The sequence below is a fragment of the Mobula hypostoma genome, chromosome 4 (genome assembly GCF_963921235.1).
Source record: "Mobula hypostoma chromosome 4, sMobHyp1.1, whole genome shotgun sequence".
In the NCBI taxonomy this organism is placed as follows: domain Eukaryota; kingdom Metazoa; phylum Chordata; class Chondrichthyes; order Myliobatiformes; family Myliobatidae; genus Mobula; species Mobula hypostoma.
Window position 1 is genome coordinate 73,472,565 of NC_086100.1, and position 14,728 is coordinate 73,487,292.

Below are 14,728 nucleotides of genomic sequence, written 5' to 3' on the forward strand. Positions count from 1 at the left end.
CCTTCTTGTTCAGGGAGGTGATATTAAGGGACCAGATGAGGTCATCCATGATGAGGATTCCTAGGAACTTGGTGCACTTAATTCTCTCTATGCATTCACAGAGGGGGTGAATGTTCTCAAGTTTGTATTGTCAAAGCTCTGGGCAAATTTTCACCACCTCTATAATTGATTTGACCTGTTTGATCACTGGTTTGTATGCCGGAATTAACATTACAGATAAATGATAGGCACCAGGTATGTTAGAGTAATCCAGGTCGAGAGTATTTTCACCTCTGGTAGCAAAAGCAACATGCTGGTGGACTTTAAGCAGGACTGTCATCTGTGATAATAAAGACAACATGGGGGTGTTTAGTTTGAAAGTCAATGACAGCACTGAAGAGCTCACACAGTGCTTTGTCAGCACTGGGTGGGGCGGGGCGGGGGGAGACATATATACACAGCTACCAACACAATTGTAGTTAACTCCTTTGGTGCATAAAACTGTCTGAACAATGAACACATCATCATGGGATGCCACTGCTAAAGCATTGTTCTTATCTATGTAAATACAGATACTGCCACTCTGGGTCTTGCCTGAGATCGCTACATTCCTGTCAGCCCAAGACGTGCTGGATGCCACGTCTGGGATGGATTCATGAAGCCATGATCCCATGAGAATGAGTGCGCAGATGTTTTTCCCTTGCCGCTTCAGTCTCAGATAGTCTGGCTTATTTTCAAGTGAATGGACCCTTGCCAGTAAGAACAAGGGGAGAACCGGCTTGAAAGGCTTCGACCCAAGTCATTCCCAGATTGCAGCATGCTTTCTGCTTTCCTGCCCACTCTTCCTATGGCGGTGCTCAGGGAGGTCTGAAGCAGGCAGCGGCGTGCGCAGTAAGCCCATGCTGCAGAGCTCCTCTGCAGTCCAACAGCTCATTAGCAAGGTGGAATTGCTGTACAAAGAATATTTAATAGCCAGCAGCGTTTTTCCAATCATAGCAAAAACGTACAGGACATGGAAGAACTGTTACACCCAGAGACAAAGTGGTCTCTGCATCTAAGTGTGCCCCATCTTGATTTATAACATTGTTCTGCACTCTGGAATTTAATCTCAGCCAGACAGAGCTTCCATTTTTTGCAATTCCTCATGTTCTGAACACAGTGACACCTTTTAGTCAAACAACATTCCCTCTCCACACCAAAGACCAAAATCCACCAAGCTAATCTAGCAATGACCTCTGCAGAATTTAAGTGAACATGGCTGGCAGCACAGCATGTTAATAACTGATAGAGAAGTAAACTATTATTGATTACACCCCGCATATTAACTGAGACTTGCAAAATGACTTACAGATGTAGCCAGAAGGGTTTACTTACATATATTATTTTAAAAAAGTTCAAAGTGGAAGTTTTTTTTTCTACATCAGTTAGTTCCAATCATGCAGAATATGAGATAACATGACAGGAGGTCTCCACTAAAACATGGTAATTGAAAATGGTTTATACTATTATAAGCAATGCCAATCCAAATAAAGATAATTTAAGCATGTGACACCAGACCGGAATGTGACACCTTCTCACCCTTGTTCGCTGAAAAAGCAGTAACTCAAAATCTTAGTAAATATTGGTGGAAACGCTGTACCTTACACCTTTAAGGGTGTACAAAACATCCAAGCTTGTACACATTTAGAGAAAGGACACAGCATTCCCACTAATACACACGAGCTGAACAGGGCCTCTCCCTTACACAGAAGGAGTGATCAATTAAATATGTTTGTTTTACCGTGAAACACTCAATGCAAGTCATCCTTATACTCAACATGAACACGTACTGATAGATGATTACCTAAATGTGCTATATAAATAAACTTGACTATAAATGTAGATGAGAGCCATTTGTAATGAAAATATTTTAGAATTCATTCCATGTTCTCTTCTAATTCAGCAGGACGAGGTATTCACAAACAATGGAGGTACTATGCACATGTTGAAGGCCACAATAAACCTCTTTATTAGAGTTATATAAAGCACACAGTACAGAAAGAAAGAAAATGATTACCGAGCACAGAAAACAAAATAATACCTATCATCCACTTAAGGAGCTGATTTCCATAATGCAAATCAGGGGAACCACAGATCCAACAATCTCTCATGCAGCTTTCTCTACCCTCTCTCTCGACAACCCCATCCAAATCTCTTAACTCTTTACACTAGACCTGACCCAGCCCAAGAAGATTTCCATTTCCACAAAGAAATTACATAAACACCAGAAAATCTGCAGAATCTGGAAATCCACGCAACACACTCAGCAGGCCAGGCAGCATCGATGGTAAAGAGTAAACAGTTGATGTTTTGAGCCAAGGCCCTTCACCAGGGCGCCCGAAACGTTGACTGCTTACTCTTTTCCATAGATGCTGCCTGGCCTGCTGAGTTCCTCCAGAATTTTTATGAGTGTTATACAAAGAAATTGCCTCTTTTATACCTTTCAAGACCTCTTTTATCTCTTGAAACCTTCAGCCTAGATACACAGAACTCAAAAATAGAGACAGCAGGTGTGTAAGGGGAAAACATTCTTCGCTAATATCTAATCTTAATGAGATGCATTCAAAATAGAGGCATAGGGGAAAAGCAGACCATTACCACATTACAAGCTGACTCCATTCTGTCTGTCAAATTTCCATTTTATTTTAGCATATACCGAGGAGGAATCACATTTATCTCTGAGTGGGGCTCTCTGCAGCAATATATGCCAGGAAGGTGTCCAGAACCAATTCTCTAACTAAACAGCATTTGCAATATCTGTACTCACCAAAATTTGCTGCAAATTACATCTATAGTACTCCTTCAGACCAGGAAGGGTGTGGTGCATTTTTTTGATATATGATTACTACTACCTATAAAACAGTCAATTCCCTAGGAGACAGTCAGCCCTGGCAGAGCCCTCGACTATTCACCACCTGGAACCATGAATGGCCATCTTGACCAGGCCCAGGAGCAAGCCCACCAGTAGATCCTCTCCCACCCCCTTCCGTACTGGATATATGGGGTGCCTAAATATCAGGAGCGCGGGATTGAAGTGGCACCAAATCCGAGGAGCAGCCCTTTAAATAGCAGCTGCAACCTCTCACATTCCATATAAACATGGTACACTGACTCCTCCCGGTCACAGAACAGACAAGTTTAGTGCTGTCTAGGTGATCATGACAATAACCATTTATGTGCCCGAGTCATCCTTGGCTCAGTTTGGAAAAGTTCACAATATTTTCCAGTCAGCCTTGGATGGTTCAAAGATCTAATTAAATATTGCCAACAATATATTCTCTCCCGCCAGAGACCAATAAATCAAGAAGACACTCAATTTAGCAGGTTTCATTTATGGCCCAGCTTTCTTTTTTTTAAAAATAGTAATAGCGACACCACAAAATTTCCACCCAACCCAACACTATTGAAAATGCTTCAATGCTACAAACTTGATACATGAAATCATATGCCAAAGAAGGCTTGCAGTCATCAAATTGTGAATTTGGGGACACAGCAAAAGACTGCTGTTTGGAAACTTAATTTTGATGAAGGGCCCCAGACTTGAAATGTTAACCATATCTCTTTCCAAAAATATTCCCTGATCTGCTGAGCATTTCCAGTTTCATATAAAATTTGCAGCATCTGCAGATTTTAAAAAAAATTTTCAACTTTGGAATCTTCCTGTACTGAGCACAAAGGGACTGTGCATAGATTGATTGACAGATCTTACTTGCGAACTCTCCAACCAGATTGCCATTCTGATGCAAATGGCACTGAATAATGTAGAGCAACACACATCAAAGTTGCTGGTGAACGCAGCAGGCCAAGCAGCATCAGCAGGAAGAGGCGCAGTCGACGTTTCAGGCCGAGACCCTTCGTCAGGACTAACTGAAGGAAGAGTGAATAAGGGATTTGAAAGTTCGAGGGGGAGGGGGAGAAATCTCTTTTCTTTTTTTAAAGAAAGGGGCTTCCCTTCCTCCACTATCAACTCTGCTCTTAAACGCATCTCCCCCATTTCACGTACATCTGCTCTCACTCCATCCTCCCGCCACCCCACTAGGAATAGGGTTCCCCTGGTCCTCACCTACCACCCCACCAGCCTCCGGGTCCAACATATTATTCTCCGTAACTTCCGCCACCTCCAACGGGATCCCACCACTAAGCACATCTTTCCCTGCCCCCCCCCGCATTCCGCAGGGATCGCTCCCTACACAACTCCCTTGTCCATTCGTCCCCCCCATCCCTCCCCACTGATCTCCCTCCTGGCACTTATCCGTGTAAGCGGAACAAGTGCTACACATGCCCTTACACTTCCTCCCTTACCACCATTCAGGGCCCCAAACAGTCCTTCCAGGTGAGGCAACACTTCACCTGTGAGTCGACTGGGGTGATATACTGCGTCCAGTGCTCCCGATTTGGCCTTTTATATATTGGCGAGACCCGACGCAGACTGGGAGACCGCTTTGCTGAACATCTACGCTCTGTCCGCCAGAGAAAGCAGGATCTCCCAGTGGCCACACATTTTAATTCCACATCCCATTCCCATTCTGACATGTCTATCCACGGCCTCCTCTACTGTAAAGATGAAGCCACACTCAGGTTGGAGGAACAACACCTTATATTCCGTCTGGGTAGCCTCCAACCTGATGGCATGAACATCGACTTCTCTAACTTCCGCTAAGGCCCCACCTCCCCCTTGTACCCCATCTGTTACTTCTCTTTATGCACACATTCTTTCTCTCACTCTCCGTTTTCTCCCTCTGTCCCTCGGAATATACCTCTTGCCCATCCTCTGGGTCCCCCCCCCTTGTCTTTCTTCCCAGACCTCCTGTCCCATGATCCTCTCGTATCCCCTTTTGCCTATCACCTGTCCAGCTCTTGGCTCCATCCCTCCCCCTCCTGTCTTCTCCTATCATTTTGGATCTCCCCCTCCAACTTTCAAATCCCTTACTCACTCTTCCTTCAGTTAGTCCTGACGAAGGGTCTCGGCCTGAAACGTCGACTGCACCTCTTCCTACAGATGCTGCTTGGCCTGCTGCGTTACACCAGCAACTTTGATGTGTGTTGCTCGAATTTCCAGCATCTGCAGAATTTCTGTTGTTTGTGTTTTTCTGAATAATGTAGAGTTTTGGTCGACCGCGGTTACATATTTGCCAAGTTATAACAACAGTGAGTATCATCAGCACCTGATCACATGACACACTAAAACCAGTTGTGGTTAAAAACTCAGACGACCTCAGACCCCCAAAATGCACAGCTCACAAGTTTGTCATTGCTACAAATACAATAAAAAAGGGTACTTTGCAAAAGTTTGCAAAGTAGGCAGTAAATAGGCAAATATTGAGTTCCTGTCTATGTATCCCATTGCCGTGTACAAATACACAGAGAAAACTCAGAAAGTTGCCTTGAATATTACAGTAGTAATATAATTAGATTAAAAGTTTTTTTTAATGTATTTTTTTCCCTTAATGGCAGTGTTGTATTAAAGTTTAACGGTGATATTTTAGGCAGAGATAACTAGAAAATCCTGTATTTTTTCTTTCCTCAAATCTCTTATTTAATGTTACTGCATTCAACATTCAATTTTGAAGAATAGCTTGGCCATCTATCCCATGGTGCTTCCAGAATTTTCCGCAACCAAAAACAAACTGCTGGAGGAATTCAGTATATCAAATACAGCATCGGTAGCAGCATGAAGATGATCGACATTTCGGTTCAAGTACCTTCTTCAGGATTGAGGTTTAAGAGGGGAGATAATCTGTATAAGAGAGCGAGAGGAAGGGGTGAAGAAGGAGACTGACAAGCAAAAGTTTTAACTAGGTAAGTGAGGAAGAGGGGTAGAGTTGTGAGGCAGTGTGGCTTCTGTCTCACAATCTTCTATTCTATTGTGGGGTCTTGTTAATTTCCAGATTAGGCAACATCGATGGATAAAATGTTAGTATTTCCGATTGCCCTGAAAGATCAACATCAGCCATCCAGCAGTGCTGTTTCACCTCCAGGGGATTTACAGCATCTTTTCTGTTTTCAAATACAATGATACCGTGGCCAATCGAGCTATGTCTCTTTCTGCTGGAATACAACATTAGCAATCTTAGTGCCAACTACAATGTACTCCCTCCCTTCATTTTTTTGAGGTGGTAAAATACACTTTAATCAGTGATGACAGGCTTTCAGACACAACAGGAAGACTTCCTGCAAATATTCGAGCCTACTTATTGCTAGGTTTTGCAAGAATATTCCCAGCTCTAAGTGCATTGGAGGTTTAATAACAGCAACTTTTCTAGCCCCTATTAATATTTGGAAATAAAAGTGTAAATCAAATTAAAAGCAAGATAAGTTACATTCAATATGCAGAATAACAGAACAGATTTTTACATTTAGGTTTATGCTTACTGTCAAGAGTAAATCCACTGTTGGTTACTTCTTTCAGCATGTTGTTGGGATTAAGGTGAACGTTTTGATGAACCAGTAATGGAGTCTGTAAATTGATTATTAACTCACAGCCAAGGGGCAAACAGTGAAGGTCAACCGGAAAAAAAAGCTTTAATTTTCTATAAACGCAAGTAGTCTTCAGATGCTAGAAATCTATTGCAACAGACTGAAAATACTGGAGGAACTCAGCAAATCAGACAGCATCGATGGAAATGAACAAACAGTCAACATTTGAGGTCAAGCTCCTCCTTCAAGACTGGAATAGGAGGAGGAAGACGCCACAATAAAGGGCTGGAGAGGAAAGAAACTCACGAGAGGTGAGTAGACCATAGGAGAGAGGAAAGGAGAAGGAGATCCAGCGGGAGGTGGTAGGCAGGTGAAAAGAGGCAAAAGGCCAGAGTAAGGAATAGAAGAGTGGCAGCGTGTTGCTCTCCGCTCTGAGGGGTTTTCTTTACCCATTCCAATAAATTGTATTTCTTCATGTTTAGTTTTTTTTTGCTTTTCTTATATAAAAACAAATTTGCAACGTCATTTTCTGTAGATGGAAATACTAACTTAAAAGAGGGTAGGAGTAAAATCATCCAATCAAATTATACAATTCTCAACTATTTTCACGAGTGGCAATTAAATAATGTAGAATATCAATGCGAGATAACGCCGAAGCGAAAAGACTTAAAACGGATTTAGAAAACGGCCAGAAAGACAATAAAGACAAGGACTTTTAAGTTAAAAAGTAGTATCAGTGCTAACTGCTGATAAGATATCCCAAATACACTGCTGCAATTTAAATCAAACGTTCTTTTATTTTAAAATATAAAACGTGTCTAATTCTTGAAAGAGGCAAGTTTCGACACGAACTGTTCACAATCTAAATTAGAATATTCTGGCAATTGAACAAGAAAATGGTGGAAAACGTGGAAGACTTACTTGAGAAACTGTTTCCCCATGGATTTCTGAAGGTTGTTTGTAAAGTATTGAATACTCACTATCATTCTGCAAGCGACAAAACAAATGCAGAATTACTATACACTGTATTAAACTTAAAAACAAGTAAACCTCACGAGACCGCGCTAAAACCGGTTCACACTCGTCTCCAGAGCGGCACATCAGAAAAGAGCAACAAAAGGGGGTGGTCTTGGGAGCGGGAGGTCGTTTAAAAAAAACTGTGTTTCTCGTTTAACTATTCCTTACAAAAGTTTAGGTGGATGGCTAGCAAAAAAAAGTTATCGAAGAATATTAAATTTGGATTCAAACAGAAAGTACATCCCGATGATTTCTTATTGTTAAATGTTAAACTTACGAGCTTTAAAAAATATATACTCTTATGACTGAAAAGAGACAGGATTTAAGTATTAGCCTAGGAGCGTTCCTTCCTATTGATCATATTGATCATTCCGAAATGAGCTCTTGAAATAACTTCATTGATCAGTACTAATTTGTTCCATGTTATGAGCAGTGGTGTCGCAAGTGGAAAATAAATTTAATTTCATTTCCAACCCACACCTCTTCCCCACACTTTCCTAAAATTGACAGGAATCAGGGTACAGGTCCTGGACAGCAAGAAACTTTCTGTACCTCTTTTATAACCATTATTATCAAACGACTGTTACACTGATTCAGTGTGGGGTTCACAAAATCCAGTCTGTCCACCGCCTCACACAGAGACAAACACTCGGTAAACAAAGAAAAACGTAGGCATTAAATCTATTTCATTGGCGGTATCTAAAATAGCAACTCACCTGCTAATAGTCTGCTCATTATCTTTACAAAACCATTCAGAAAAATTTAAAAGTCCAGGTTACCTGTTACAGGTTCAGCTCTCTTATTGTTTCTGCGTCAATGTTGCCTGCTTTACTAATGATGTTTATTTTTATGGATGTTGAAACTGACCTTTATATATTCGCATATTACTGCAAATATGATGAGCGCTGATGCCTCGTGAACACAAGCAGTTACTTGTACTGTATCCAGAAATGACATGATTTCCCATCATTACCACCTATTACAGGATCTTTCATGTGGTTGGTACTGCATTCATTTGATCCTATCTGTGAGTTCTGTGCTTCTTATCTGCAATGTCTACTAACAAACTTCATCTGAAATATATGCCAAATCTGTCAAAATGCACTCAGTTGCAAGTGCATTTTAACCCACTCAGCAAACTTGTTAATCTTGCTCATAAATATTATTACAAGACACAAGGAAATCTGCAGATGCTGGAAATTCAAGCAACATACACAAAATGCTGGTGGAAGCTGATGAAGGGTCTCGGCCCGAAATGCCGACTGTACCTCTTCCTGTAGATGCTGCCTGTCCTGTTGCGTTCTACCAGTGTTTTGTGTGTGTTGCCCATATTATTACCAGACTGTGATAGAAAGTGTTAAAAGAAGTGGTGCAGCAAATTAGGTAGTCTAGTGTAGTTTTGTGCTGTTTCATGTAGCACCATGGTCCTGGAGGAACGTTGTTTCATTTTTACTGTGTACTGTACCAGCAGTTATGGTTAAAATGACAATAAAGGCGATTTGACTTGAAATATGGCTCTGGTCACCTTCTCCATAACCTTTCTTTGCTATTAAGGAACCAATGGATATGGGATGGGTGGCACTGAGGTTCTCATCTTGTAATTCACGTGGTCGTATGGAAAATGAGTAACACATGCTCCAAACAAAATAAGGCTATGCCTGCCTTTTTGTTGGGTTTGTGGAACAATCTATGTTCCGTGCCTATTCTGGTATCTGTCCCCCACTTTTCCTTCGCTACATCGACGACTGCATTGGCGCTGCTTCCTGCACGCATGCAGAACTCGTTGACTTTATTAACTTTGCCTCCAACTTTCACCCTGCCCTCAAGTTTACCTGGTCCATTTCTGACACCTCCCTCCCCTTTCTAGATCTTTCTGTCTCTGTCTCTGGAGACAGCTTATCCACTGATGTCTACTATAAGCCTACTGACTCTCACAACTATCTGGACTATTCCTCTTCTCACCCTGTCTCTTGCAAAAACGCCATCCCCTTCTCGCAATTCCTCCGTCTCCGCCGCATCTGCTCTCAGGATGAGGCTTTTCATTCTAGGACGAGGGAGATGTCTTCATTTTTTAAAGAAAGGGGCTTCCCTTCCTCCACTATCAACTCTGCTCTTAAACGCATCTCCCCCATTTCACGTACATCTGCTCTCACTCCATCCTCCCACCACCCCACTAGGAATAGGGTTCCCCTGGTCCTCACCTACCACCCCACCAGCCTCCGGGTCCAACATATTATTCTCCGTAACTTCCGCCACCTCCAACGGGATCCCACCACTAAGCATATCTTTCCCTCCCCCCTCTCTCTGCATTCCGCAGGGATCGCTCCCTACACAACTCCCTTGTCCATTCGTCCCCCCCATCCCTCCCCACTGATCTCCCTCCTGGCACTTATCCGTGTAAGCGGAACAAGTGCTACACATGCCCTTACACTTCCTCCCTTACCACCATTCAGGGCCCCAAACAGTCCTTCTAGGTGAGGCATCACTTCACCTGTGAGTCGACTGGGGTGATATACTGCGTCCGGTGCTCCCGATGTGGCCTTTTATATATTGGTGAGACCCGACGCAGACTGGGAGACCGCTTTGCTGAACATCTACGCTCTGTCCGCCAGAGAAAGCAGGATCTCCCAGTGGCCACACATTTTAATTCCACATCCCATTCCCATTCTGACATGTCTATCCACGGCCTCCTCTACTGTAAAGATGAAGCCACACTCAGGTTGGAGGAACAACACCTTATATTCCGTATGGGTAGCCTCCAACCTGATGGCATGAACATTGACTTCTCTAACTTCCGCTAGGCCCCACCTCCCCCTCGTACCCCATCTGTTACTCTTTTTAATGCACACATTCTTTCTCTCACTCTCCTTTTTCTCCCTCTGTCCCTCTGAATATACCTCTTGCCCATCCTCTGGGTCACCCCCCCCCGTCTTTCTTCCCGGACCTCCTGTCCCATGATCCTCTCGTATCCCCTTCTGCCTATCACCTGTCCAGCTCTCGGCTCCATCCCTCCCCCTCCTGTCTTCTCCTATCATTTTGCATCTCCCCCTCCCCCTCCAGCTTTCAAATCCCTTACTCACTCTTCCTTCAGTTAGTCCTGACGAAGGGTCTCGGCCTGAAACGTCGACTGTGCTTCTTCCTATAGATGCTGCCTGGCCTGCTGCGTTCACCAGCAACTTTGATGTATGTTGCTTGAATTTCCAGCATCTGCAGAATTCCTGTTGTTTGCGTTTGAAAATAAAAATCCTCTTCTCTTCCCAGATTCTTGCACAGGAGAAGCTGAATTTCAGCACAAGGAGGACAATGTTCTCAGAATTTGCAGGCTGAACAAAGAAAATTTGCTAACAAACTTTAACACTAGCTCAGTTTCTTGTCAAAGCATTGAAGCGAACAGGTATACACAGGGCAAAGGAGTATAAGATGGAGGGACACCAATGTTCAGTCATGTTGTATGACAGAAGTATCAGATACTCTAATTCTTTATTTTTACATTTTCCGATGTAGGTATCACTGGCTTAGTCAGCTTTTATTGTCCATTCCTAATTATCAGTCAGTGATGTTGAACCACCTTCTTGAGCAACTGCTGTAACATAGCAGTAGCATAATACTCAGGCATTTCAGACGACAGTTAAGAGTCAAAAGTCTTTCCAGATGAAACAGCTATTCACTAGCACTCCAACTAGATCCTTCAATCTAGTGTAGTATTCACAATGTAGTCTCGTTTACACAAGAAAAACCAAAACACTTTGGAGCTTAACCAAGCACCTGCACACAGTCTATAAGAGTGACTCTGAACTTCCAGTTTCTAGACTTAAGCTCTCCATTCTATTCCCCCTTTGAGTATTTCAAAGTACAAGTTCTTGAATGACATTAAGTGCATATGATGTCCCTATCATTCAGTTCTGTGATATCTATTGATTGTGGCATGTTGTTCTGTGGTTGTGGCATCTAGTCCTGCGTTTCTCAACGGTGAATCAGTAGGAAGGACCCAGTAATATTGAAGGGAAGTTAGATCACGATTATACTCAGACATTAATTCTTATTAAGAAGTCACGACAACTTTGAAAGGCAAAGATAAAGTGAATGTAGCTGTGTACTTACAACTTTCCTTCCAATGTTAAAGTGGCAACCCTGACTCAGGGTAAGACTATCACCTTTGATTCAGACAGATATAATTTTAGCCCTACATCGGTGACTTGTGCACGTTACCTGTGCTGATACTTCAGTGCTATACTTAAGGACTTGCTCATTGCTCAAAGATGGATGATTATGGAGTACTAAGAGGAAAGGGAGGCCCTCTTGTGAGAAGTATTTTACTCAAGGTCAATGTCGTTGGCTCATCGGTAATGTAGGTGGACCATTGTGCATCCCTGACAAATGGCAATTAAAAATACTCAAGATATGGCAGGCAATATTGTTCCTTCATATACATGTATTGTAGGGTTATGGTATGTATCGTACCTGTCCCAGCAAATGTACATTGTTTGTTATTGCCAGCGACACAACCACTTCAGTTATAGAATTTCAAAGAAGCACCTAGATTCATTGGTGACCAGACTGCTTTTGCTGCAGAGAAAGATTGACAGCTGTAGCATGACATGGGCATCCTGACTTTTATCTTCATTGCCATTCCTCTATGCAGAACAGAATTATGCCAGGAACAGTATACAGTAATTGATCTAGAGATCTAAATTTCACCACTCCTTCTCCCAGAGCAATACAAGCTTCTTAAGTATATTTGAACAATTTTAATTGAAGCACCAACCATATTGTACATGTGCTCCACCTACAATTGTAATAAAAGGAGCCAGGGTTTTGAATAGAAATAAACAAGAAGTGCTTTAACCATAAATTTGTAGTGGTGTATATATAGATTTCTGGAAGATAAAAGTAAAATTGCTATGCAAGAAGATATTATCCCATGATAATAAGAGGGATTGTATACATGCAAAATTGCCTCAGGCAGGAAGGATCATTAACACGAGGAAATCTGCAGATTTAGTCCTGACGAAGGTTCTCGGCCCGAAAAGTCGCCTGTACCTCTTCCTATAGATGCTTCTTTCTTTCTTTTTCACTCTTTTTATTAATTTCGAAGTATAGAAACAAAACATAGTAATAATACAAATAGTAGGAGAAATATTGTTACATTTAGGAAAAGTAATTATAAAATCAAATAGTGTAAGTTAACAAAGCTCCCAATCATGTGGAACTGACAACGGATAATACAAATCAAAAAAAAACTGAAAAAAAAATGAAAAAGAAAAAAAAACAAAACCAAAAAAAAAAAACCCCATCCCCAAAGAAAAACAGAATTAATCAACTAAACTAAAAAACTTGGGCAAAACTAACAACTTAAAAATGGAAAAGAAGAAAACCTCAGCGTCGACGACTCCATTCCTCTCCAACAACAGTACAAAGAGGTAAAACAGGTTTGGAAATGATCAAATTACATCAAATGAAAATGCTGAATGAATGGCCTCCAAGTTTTTTCAAACTTAATGGAAGGGTCATAAACTGCACCTCTAATTTTCTCCAAATTCAAACACAACATAGTTTGTGAAAACCAATGAAATATCTTAGGAGGGTTAATCTCTTTCCAATTCAACAAAATGGACCTTATAGCCATTAAAGTAAGAAATGCAATCATCCTTCGTGATGAAGAGGTTAAATTATTTAAGTCTATCATTGGTAGTCCAAAGATAGCAGTAATTGGATGAGGTTGTAAGTCTATGTTTAGGACCGTTGAAATAATATCAAAAATATCTTTCCAATATTTCTCCAACAAGGGACATGACCAAAACATGTGGGTTAAAGAAGCTATCTCGAAATGACATCTGTCACATATTGGATTAATATAAGAGTAATAACGAGATAATTTATCTTTGGACATATGAGCCCTGTGCATTACCTTAAACTGTATCAATCTATGCTTAGCACATACAGAGGATAAATTCACCAACTGAAGAATTTTTTCCCATTTTTCAATCGGTATATTAATCTCAAGTTCTCTTTCCCAGTCAGCTTTAATTTTATTAGAAGTACCAGGACATAAATTCATGATTATATTATATATAATTGCTACTACACTTTTCTGAGAGAGATTTAAATCTAAGATTTTTTCCAAAATGTCCATTGGATATGGGTGTGGAAACTTAGGGGAAACAGTAATTAAAAAGTTTCTAATCTGTAAATATCTAAAAAAAGTGAGATCTGGGTAAATTATATTTATTAGAGAGTTGATCAAAAGACATAAAACAATTATCCAAAAATAAATCGCGAAAAGATATTATACCTTTGATTTTCCAATCAAAGTAAGCTTGATCCATCGTGGAAGGTTGAAAAAGAAAATTTGATATAATGGGACTTGCTAGAATAAATTGATTAAACCCAAAAAATCTTCGGAAATGAAACCATATACGTAAAGTATGCTTAACTATTGGGTTATTCATTTGTTTATATAGTTTAAAAGAATTAAAAGGAAGTGAAGTTCCTAAAAGCGAACCCGAGGAAAACCCTTGTAATGAATTAGCTTCAAGATTTACCCAATGAGGGTTTAAAGATACGTCCAAATCTCGTAACCAAAATTTTAAATATCGAATATTAATTGCCCAGTAATAAAATCTAAAATTTGGGAGGGCAAGCCCCCCCCTCCTTTTTAGATTTCTGTAGATACCTTTTACCTAACCTAGGATTTTTATTCTGCCAAATATATGAGGAAATTTTTGAATCTACGTTATCAAAAAAAGATTTTGGGATGAAAATTGGAACCAATTGGAATATATACAAAAATTTGGGCAAAATGATCATCTTAATAGCATTAATCCAACCAATCAAAGACAAAGAGATTGGCGACCATTTGGTAAATAAAAGTTTAATCTGATCAATTAAAAGTTAAAAATTAGCTTTAAATAAATCTTTATATTTTTTCGTAATTGTTATCCCTAAATATATAAATGAATCAGTAACCAATTTAAATGGTAAACGTCCATAAGTAGGTACATGCTTATTTAAAGGGAATAATTCACTCTTATTAAGATTCAATTTGTAACCAGAGAAGTTACTAAATTGAGCTAACAGATCTAAGATAGCAGGAATTGACTTCTCCGGATTAGAGATGTATAACAACAAATCATCTGCATATAATGATAATTTATGTATTTCATTTCCACGGGTAATACCAGCAATATTTGGCGAGTCATGAATAGCAATTGCTAAAAGTTCAAGAGCAATATTGAATAGTAAAGGACTAAGAGGGCAACCTTGCCTAGTGCCATGA

The 14,728-nt window shown here is 40.6% G+C and overlaps 1 protein-coding gene and 1 long non-coding RNA gene across 8 annotated transcripts in view; one reads left to right on the forward strand and one right to left on the reverse strand.

Moving 5' to 3' along the window:
• LOC134345395 (beta-galactoside alpha-2,6-sialyltransferase 1-like) overlaps window positions 1–14,728 on the reverse strand; it is a 123,947-nt gene that overhangs the window by 41,234 nt on the left and 67,985 nt on the right. For 4 of the 7 annotated variants that reach the window (XM_063045994.1, XM_063045988.1, XM_063045992.1 and 1 more), the window contains exon 2: window positions 7,357–7,422. The gene's annotated coding sequence lies outside the window, so the exon portion shown is untranslated. Of the gene's footprint in view, window positions 1–3,727; window positions 3,762–6,390; window positions 6,414–7,356; window positions 7,423–8,319; window positions 8,370–14,728 lie in introns of those variants that run through there. The other 3 variants (XM_063045991.1, XM_063045989.1, XM_063045995.1) reach the window with 3 other exon arrangements.
• Window positions 6,581–14,728, forward strand: part of LOC134345397 (uncharacterized) — a 67,129-nt gene continuing 58,981 nt past the window's right edge. The window contains exon 1 of the long non-coding RNA XR_010017679.1: window positions 6,581–6,746. This is a non-coding gene — a long non-coding RNA (uncharacterized LOC134345397). The remainder of the gene's footprint in view (window positions 6,747–14,728) is intronic.